The following is a 9,583-nucleotide window of genomic DNA, read 5'->3' on the forward strand; positions in this document are numbered from 1 at the left end:
CTGTTGATGTGCGAGTATATATGTTAAATGAATTAATTTTGGCTGATTCCGTTTTCCAAGTAATAGGTGTTATTTGAAATATTTTTTATTAGTCCTAATATGATTATCCTTTAAATTTGGGTAAGCAAACCATTCATTTTATCATCACACGTATTTCGGTTTCCACTAAACTATCAATAGTAAATTTATCATAACTTGCTCAATAAAAATCCAATTCATGAGAGGATTGAATCTTTAGAAACTAGATAGAGAGGACTTTAATTTGATATATCATACGCTTAATTTGGATAACTATAGCCCCACTACCGAACCATTATTTTCATCATCATACACATTTCGACTTCCACTGAACAGTTAGTAGTAAATTGACCATAACTTGCTCAATAAAAATCCAATTGAGAAAAGGTTTGAATATTTAGAAACTAGATAAACAGAGATTTAATTTGATAAATTATACGCTTAATTTGGATAACTGTAACCTAACTGTCAAATAATTTATTTTATCATCACACACATTTCAGTTTCCACTGAGAATTTGACCATAACTTTCTCAATAAAAATCCAATTAATGAGCAGTTTGAATAATTGAAAACTAGATAGATAGAGATTTAATTTGATTTATTATAAACTTAATTTGGATAACTGTAGCCCCACTTCCGAATATTTCTTTTATCATCATACACATTTCAGTTTTCACTAAACAATTAGTAGTATATTAACCATAACTTGCTCAATAAAACTTCATTTCATGAAAGGTTCAAATCTTTAGAAACTAGACATACAGGCCTTTAAGTTGGTGTATTACACGCTTAATTTGGATAATTGTAGCCCCACTGCCGAACCATTCATTTTATCATCACACGTTTCAATTTGCACTAAACAATCAGTAGTAAGTTGACCATAACTTGCTCAATAAAACTCTAATTGATGAGAGGTTTGAATCTTTAGAAACTAGACAAATAGGGCTTTAATTTGATATATTATACACTTGATTTGGATAAATGTAGCCCCACTTCCAAACCATTTATCATCACACATATTTTGTTTTCTCCTGTTTCTTGATTTCCACTGAACAATCAGTAGTAAATTGGTCATAACTTACTCACTAAAAATTCAATTAATGAGCGGTTTGAATATTTGAAAACTAGAAAGATAGAGCTTTAATTTCCTATATTAAATGAAGAATTTGGATAACTATAGACCTGCGAGGAACCATTCATTTTATCATCACAAATATAAAACCAATTAAATTATAGTGATGACAAAGTAAAACAAATATTGATATGTAGTTTTAATTGTATTTGTTCTATCTCTTTTTGTTGATATTTTTTTATGTTACATACATATATCGAAAATAGGTTGTTGCTGAATATAACAAATTTTATTTGTATCACAAATATCATCTGATATTTGTTGTCGAACCATGTAGCTTTAGTAAACCATTTATAATATGTCGAACCATTTTTATTATCCTTAAAGGAAAACAAATATTGATAAGTAGTTTTAATTTTAATTGTTCTATCTCTTTTTGATGATATCTTTTATATTACATACATATATCATGAAAAGAGTTTGTTGCTGAATATAACTAATTTCATTTATTTAACAAATATGAACTGATGTTTGATGCTAAACCATGTAGCTTTAGTAAACTATTCATTTTATAATCATACACATTTAGGTTTCCATTGAATAATTAGTAGTAAATTGATTATAACTTGCTCGATAAAACTCCAATTGATAAGATGTTTGAATATTTAGAAACTAGATAGATAGGGCTCTAATTTAATATATTATATGCTTAATTTGAATAACTGTAGCCCCACTGTCAAACAATTCCTTTTATCATCACACATATTTCAGTTTCCAATGAGTAGTCAGTAGTAAATTGACCATAACTTTCTCAATAAAAATTCAATTGATAAGAGGTTTGAATATTTAGAAACTAGATATATAGAGATTTAATTTGATATATTATATGTTTACTTTGGATAACTTTAGCCCCATGCCAAACCATTCCTTTTATCATCACACACATTTCGGTTTCTACTGAATAGTCAATAGTAAATGGACCATAACTTGCTCAATAAAAATTTAATTGATGAGAGGTTTGAACCTTTAGAAACTACACAAACAGAGATTAATTTGATATATTATATGCTTAATTTTGATAATTGTATCTCTACTGTGAAACCATTCTTTTTATCATCATACACATTTCGGTTTTCCCTGTTTCTTGATTTTCACTGAATAGTTAGTAGTAAATTAGTCATAACTTACTCAATAAAAATCCAATTGATGAGCGGTTTAAATCTTTGGAAACTAGAAAGATAAAGATTTAATTTGATATATTATATGATGAATTAGGATAACTATAGATCTGCTGCCGAACCATTCATTTTATCATCATACACATAAAACAAATTCAATATTAGTGATGACAAAGGAAAACAAATATTGATATGTAGTTTTAATTATATTTGCTCTATCTCTTTTTGTTGATTTTTGGATTGATTTTGTTGTTTGATTTGTGGGTTTTACAATTATCATCTTTCTTTAGGATGTTATAATCAAATGCTTTTTTTACTATAGGTGGTGGTCAATTCTAATTGCAGAAAATGGATTTGTGTCATAAGACCTTTATCTTCATGACTTCTTCAATGCTTCAATTAAGTTGCCTTCAGATTATATTATTGGAGTTGTTGTTGATTTCTATGTGAGTTCTCTTCTCAAAATTCTTAATTTTTTTTATTTCTAAAATAATAATAATTCATTTTCTCTTCTCGACAATCAAAATCAATTTTTTCATTTGGCTCTATAAGTCTCTTACTTAAAAGTTCACATTTTTCAACAAGGTTTCTCTTTTTTTAATTAATTTATAGACTTATCAATAATACCCAGTGGATTATCCTGCAAATTTTTTTTGCTTTTCTCGACAAAGTTTTAAACTTTGGTAGCAAATGTCAAATGGTAACATATTTGAGAAGAATCATGATGATATAAACTTTGAGTTCAATTTGTGGATATTTTATTTATTGATTTTTAATTATCAATTCAATATAAAATGAACTTCAATATAGAAAATATATATTTAAAACACAAAAAAACCAATAATAATATAAAAAAATATATAATAAACATACCTGCGCAACACAACTTGAAAATAAATATAAGTTACAGAAATTGCAGAAGATCAATATAAATTTTGAGTTTAAATAGTTGATTTTGATAATATTCAGATGACATTAAATATCATACATGATTCACTACAAAATACTAACATCAAATATCAAAGACATGTCTGCAAAAGTAATATCAATTGTACAAGGTGATGATATATTAATAATTATACAAGTACAATTATTAATTTTATCTTAACACAACTTTGTATATATATACAATTTATATTTACTTTAAAATTTGTATAATTTTACACTTATTATGTCTTAATCTAATTAGTTTAATTTTTCAGAATAAAGTTGTTTACAATCCATTTCAAAAACATTGAATAAACATACCCACGTAATGTGTGGGCCCCATGTCTAGTTATAAATATATTACTAAAAATACCATAACGGAATAGTAATATTTTAATTGTGTGATTATTTTTAATTTTTATAGTTATGTGAAACTCTCTCCTAAAATGAACAATTAATATAAAATAAAAAATAAAAATCTGTAGCAAGCAAACAATACATATATTGGGATTTAACCAATAAGATATAAATAATCACAACAAACACAATTTAAAATAATGATGATGATTTTATTAATTATTTCATTAAATTTGTTCACTCAAAACAATATTTCAAGTCTAATCCGACAAGATGGTAGGTCTTGCTTGCAAATTTAGAGCATCGATTATTTCTAATAATAAAGAACACATACCTCCAACTTTTATTTCTAATATCTAGGAGAGTTCAGATTTTTTCGGGGTTGATCTCAATCCCTCAGTGGTTAACCATATACCCCAAGAATTTCATTGAAGATACTCCAAACAAACACTTTAGAGGATTAAGCTTCATTATGTACCTTTGGAGTACGTCAAACATCTCAGCGAGATGTGTTATGTGATCTGAAGCGGCTTGCGACTTAACCAGCATGTCATCGACATCAATTTCTCGATCTGCTTAGAAAACATACGGTTAACCAACGCTGGTAGGTTGCCCCAGCGTTCTTCAGACCAAAGGGTATGACCTTATAACAGTATAGTCCCCGATCTGTGATGAACGAGCTATACTCCTTGCTAGGCTCATACATTGGGATCTGATTATACCCCAAGTAGGCATCCATGAAGCTCAACAACTCATGCCCAAAGGTGGCGTCGACGAGCTGATCAATCCTAGGCAAAGGAAAATTGTCATTCGGACAAGATTTGTTGAGATCAGAGAAATCAACACAAGTTCGCCACTTGCCATTGAGTTTCTTCACGAAAACCAGATTGGCGACCCAACTCAAGTAATAAGCTTCCAGAATAAACCTGTTTGAGAGGAGCTTATCCACGTCAACCTTAAAAGCAACATAGCACTCCGGATCCATGGCTCTTCTCTTTTGGCAAACTGGCTTGACCGCGCTATCGATGTTGAGCACATGACATATTATACTCGAGTTGATCCCGATCATATCAGCATGAATCCATACAAAAACATCGATATTCTGTCTAAGGAAGCTCGTTAAATCTATGGCGAGTTGAGGGCTGAGATTACTTTTGATTCTCAACACTCATGTCAGCTCATTCTGGTCGATAGATACCTCAGACAGAGACTCAACCGACCCACTGTGGGAATACTCCTCCTAAACACGAGGATCTATGAAATCTTCCACTAGACCTAGTTGTGGTTCGATCTTGTTGATCGCCATTGCCTGCTCAGGAATGCCCACTGGCTTCCCTTTCCTTTTGCATCCCATGTGCACTGCTCTCACATAGTAGTCACGAGATTTACTTTGAGACCCTTTCATTTCCCCACACCCCGTTGGAGTGAGAAACTTCATCTTTAGATGGAGATGACGGCCTTGAAACTTCATAGTAGAGGTCATCCCATAATGCTATTAAAAGTGGACATACAGTCTACCACTAAGAATTTCATCATCTTGGTCACTTCATTGGTCTCACCCAAAGTGACGAGAAGTGCAATCATTCCCTTGGGAATCAGATGATCCGCTGTAAAACCATAGATAGGGATAGAGGCAAGCTTTAGATCTGCCTCATCCAATTGCATCTCCTCAAAAGCTCACTGAAATAGGATGTTCACAGCACTGCCATTGTCCACCAACATCCTGTGGACTTTGTACCGACCTATTTTAGATGCAATGACGAGTACATCCTTATGGGGATGATATAATCACAACTCGTCTTTCTCTTAGAAGATAATATCTTCTTCTCTGCGAACCTTAGCAGGTCGTGATGCCGTGCTCATCACACTCACGAGGTCATGGCAAGGTTCCTGGGTATACCTTTCCTAGGCACCTCAAGAATTTCCCGCAAGGTGCGATCCTCCAAAGATGATCCCCATGAAGTAGAAACCCTTACAACCACGATGTTTCTTCCCTTGTTCCTTTTGATCATTCTCTCGAACGGGAGTCAGACCATCAACATACTCCTTGAAGTACCCTTGCTCGATAAAGTCTTCAATTGCTTACTTGAGAGCCCGAAACTCATCAGTGTGGTACCCATTATCTTGATAATAACGATAATATTTCTTGTAGAAGGGGGATTGTTCATGGGCGTCGGCTCTCCGAGCAGGCTGGCCTCTTCTGACTTATCCAGAATAGTTGATACTGATGCGTTAAGAGGAGTATGCTGATTCTTGTCACGATCACAATGAGGAACTTGGGCATAGGATTTCTTGGGCTCAAACAACTACTTTTTCCCCTTTTGATGATCGTTATTAGCCCATCTGCGATCAGCTCTTCTACTACCCTCCCCTTAGTCAAGAGCACTGGTCAAAGGATGAGGGTCGTGGCGATTAAGAGCGGCCACAAAATTCTCTATTCGGAGGTATTTCTCTGTAAGGTCGTAGAAACAGGTGAGGCAAATGTCATCCTCAGATTACAGCTTTTTCTACAGGTCGATCTGAGGGCAAACTCTTGCAATAATGAGAGTCTGAACAGATTCTTCAGGTGTGTTAGCCATCTTGTGTAGCTTCTTGTGAAACCTGTCAATGTAGGATTAGAGCGATTCATTCTCTCCTACCGTATGTTGATAAGATAGCTCAACGACATTGAGAACTTCTTATTCGCTTGGAAGTGTCTCAAGAATAACGAGCTCATCTACTGCCACGAGTTAATAGATCCTGGCGAAAGCGATCTAAACCAGCCTTGGTGTAGGCAGTCAAGGTCACTACCAAACAGCGACATTTGGCCAAGTTGGAAACTTGGTGAAGCTCCATGAGGTCATTAAACTCAAAAAGGTGATCCTGCGGATCAGAATTCCCATTGAATGCTCGCATATTAGGCATTCTAAACCTTGACAGGAGAGGAGCAGCTAACACTGCTAGAGAAAAAGGAGACGCCTTAGCGACCTACCCACGCTCATTTTGCTGAGCTCTAAGCTGATCCAGAGCTCGTTGTAACTCTTTAATCTGAGGCAGTGGAGCTACCTGATGATCACTTTCCGCAACGTGGGTTTGACCCTCACGATTATAGTTGAGGAAAGGCCACAGATCGGACTCTTCCTTGCCTCAGCTGGAGGCTCCGGCATATCTTGACACACGTTGACTAGAGCCGTGTGAGGCAATGAATGGTTCGGGGAGTTATTTCGACCTCCTTGATGGTTAGAACTGACCCACGAGTGCTGGGAGTTTCTCTGCCTTGCACTCTTGTGGGGGTGCCCATACGATATGACGTGGGACGGTTCATGATGCGACATATTGCTAAGTCACAAATCCACAAGTATTCTACTTGCTTCACGATCAGTATTTGCTGGTCCCTTAGAGCCCTTCGGCCCATTATCTGCCACTTGCTTTCCCTCACCTTTACACGCTGTAGTGCACGCGACATGGGCCTTCGCCCGTTTCGACACTTTAGCGCGACCTACAAGCGTTTTTGACAGTGGCACCACCTTGTCGAACTCGGGTGGTATAACCTAATCCAAACGGTTTACCAAACCTTCAGTAAACTATTTGGAGAGTATTATTGAACCTCTCCAAGTAATCCATCACAGTTGGGTCGAGCTATGAGCTCGAAGGAATGTCTGTCACAGTACTATGCTGAATCAAGGGCACTTCGAGAGAAGTGTCATCCTATACCTGGGGGACCTCCTTGTTGCTGGGGCTAGCTCGCTGGGTTTTGAAACCACAGGCCATTTGCTAGGGAACAGAATCGATTGATCAGAGATTTCTGATGAAGAGCGGATACTAAATCAAGCCCTCCTTCTAGCGACTAACTGTTGATGCTTGATTTTGGACATCAACTATTCGCACGTTCAAAGTGCTAAGCGGACTTAGAAATTACATGTGAATGGTAAATGAAATAAATAAATGGGAGATGATTTTTAAAGTGGTTCGGATGCTCAAAGCAAATCCTACGTCCACTATCTTTTTTATAAATAAAGGATTACAATCAGGTCGCAAGTAGTGATAAGAGAAATAGAAATACAGAGAGGGAGAGTGAGTGTTTTTGTTATTAGAATCAGAATCCTAAAAATGAGAAGGGAGCTCTCTATTTATAGTAAGAGGTTTCTAGGTAATGATTATGGGTCTGCTAATGGGCAGGTGTTGTATAGCTCCTACCATGCTTCCCATTGGCTGGTTGCACGGAAGATACCCTTAAATTGCACAGGGCTTGGGTAGGTGGGTGACTCCCAGCCACTCACTAGCTAGAGCTTTACCTGCCAAATTGATGACAGCCTTAATCCTTCTGTCCTTGGACGACGTGGTAGCGCCTGGCCGACATTATGCCTTCCTGAACTATGATTGGTGCTAACTAACGTAAACCTGCGTCAGTCTTGATTTTTAGGCATAACAATATTTTATAGTTATCTTTTCAAGTTTATCGAGTGAAACTGATGTTTTATTTTAATGATATTTGTCAATTTAATTTATTTTTCTCAAGGTTGTAGTCGTTATGTTTTATGTTTCAATTATATTGTTCAAAGTTTCATCACAATAATTTTCTGTGTTACTGATTCTTGACTGATATGTTGGAACTTGGAAGGGCTTCTTCTGTGATCATATTTCCAATTATAGCAACCAAGTAATCATCAGGAATTTCCTTTCCTCTCTCTCTCTCTCTCTCTCAATTCTTTAACTTGTTCTACGAATCCGTCCGACGCCGAATCCGGGAGAAGATCTCCAGGCTGCCATGATTTTTCAACTAGTTTAGTAGAGGCCAAATGCTATGTCTTGCCCAACCCTCTATTAATTTAAATAATTCAACCTCTGCCGGGGCCATGGATTTGGAACAAGACAGCCTCACTGATGAATTTGATATACAATAAACCTTGTAAGGTATAGCTAATCAGATTCAACGGGTTCTTGTCTAATATATATATATATATATATATATATATATATATATATATAAATTTTTCTGTAAACTCATATTGTAAGATTACAATCTTTCTGTGTGTAATTTATTAGACAGTACATGTAACCTTATTAGGGGATCTAAGTTACATTCATCTGAAGCCGGATATAGTTGAAGTGTTGTAAAATGCTTATTTTCTTTTACCTTACCTAATGTAGTAATTATAATCAACAACCTCAACTATTAATTTAGCTACACTTCTTTATTGAAAACCCAGCTGAATGGAATTGCAGGTGTTTGTTTAGCACGAGCTAGGGCTATTTCCTCCTATTTTCTCAACCTTTCAGGCAATCCACAACATAATCCCGAGCAATTTTTCCGTCACTTGCAAGCCCCTCAAGTTTCTCGACATTCCAAACACCCACAAATGTTCCAAACATTGATATATCCGTGATTGTGTACACTCCAATTCGCATTAAAACGTTCAAAACATGATCGAACAGGTGCTCATCCCGACTGTTGTACATTGAATCTCCTGGCATGATCATTCTAATTTTCAACATGTCAGCAAATGCCACCATTGCTTCGGTAGGATCGAGCTCGAAGAGCTTCCCGACAATCTTGCTATAAGCACTTTCGTGGCGCTTCTCATCGGAAGCAATCGTGCCACAAATCTGAGCTAGCTTTGAGTCTCAGGGCAAGTTTGGCTGTGTTGCCATGAGCAATACATTTTGCTCTCTCTTGCACTGATGTATAAACTATAAAATGGTAAGGGTTGTGTCCAAAGCCAAAATCCTAATACCAGAAATAAATAAATAAATAAATAATTGCAAAATAATATCACCAGGGGCAAAAACACCAAGAATTTAATTATTTTGGGAAGACTAAATTATTATTATTTCTTAAATAATATCAACTTATATATAATTTCTTAAGATGAACATTGTTAGTACAAAAATATTGCTGGGGGTGATTGCTAGAAAAAGAGAATAATTGGGTTTGATTAAGTATTAATATTATGATCAATTTTATATTGTTATATGTGTTATATGAACATTATAACAACATATAATTGATCTAATTTTTAATGTTAAATATATCTATCAATAAAATTCTT

The sequence above is a fragment of the Pistacia vera genome, unplaced genomic scaffold (assembly GCF_008641045.1).
Source record: "Pistacia vera cultivar Batoury unplaced genomic scaffold, PisVer_v2 Contig949, whole genome shotgun sequence".
Lineage (NCBI taxonomy): Eukaryota > Viridiplantae > Streptophyta > Magnoliopsida > Sapindales > Anacardiaceae > Pistacia > Pistacia vera.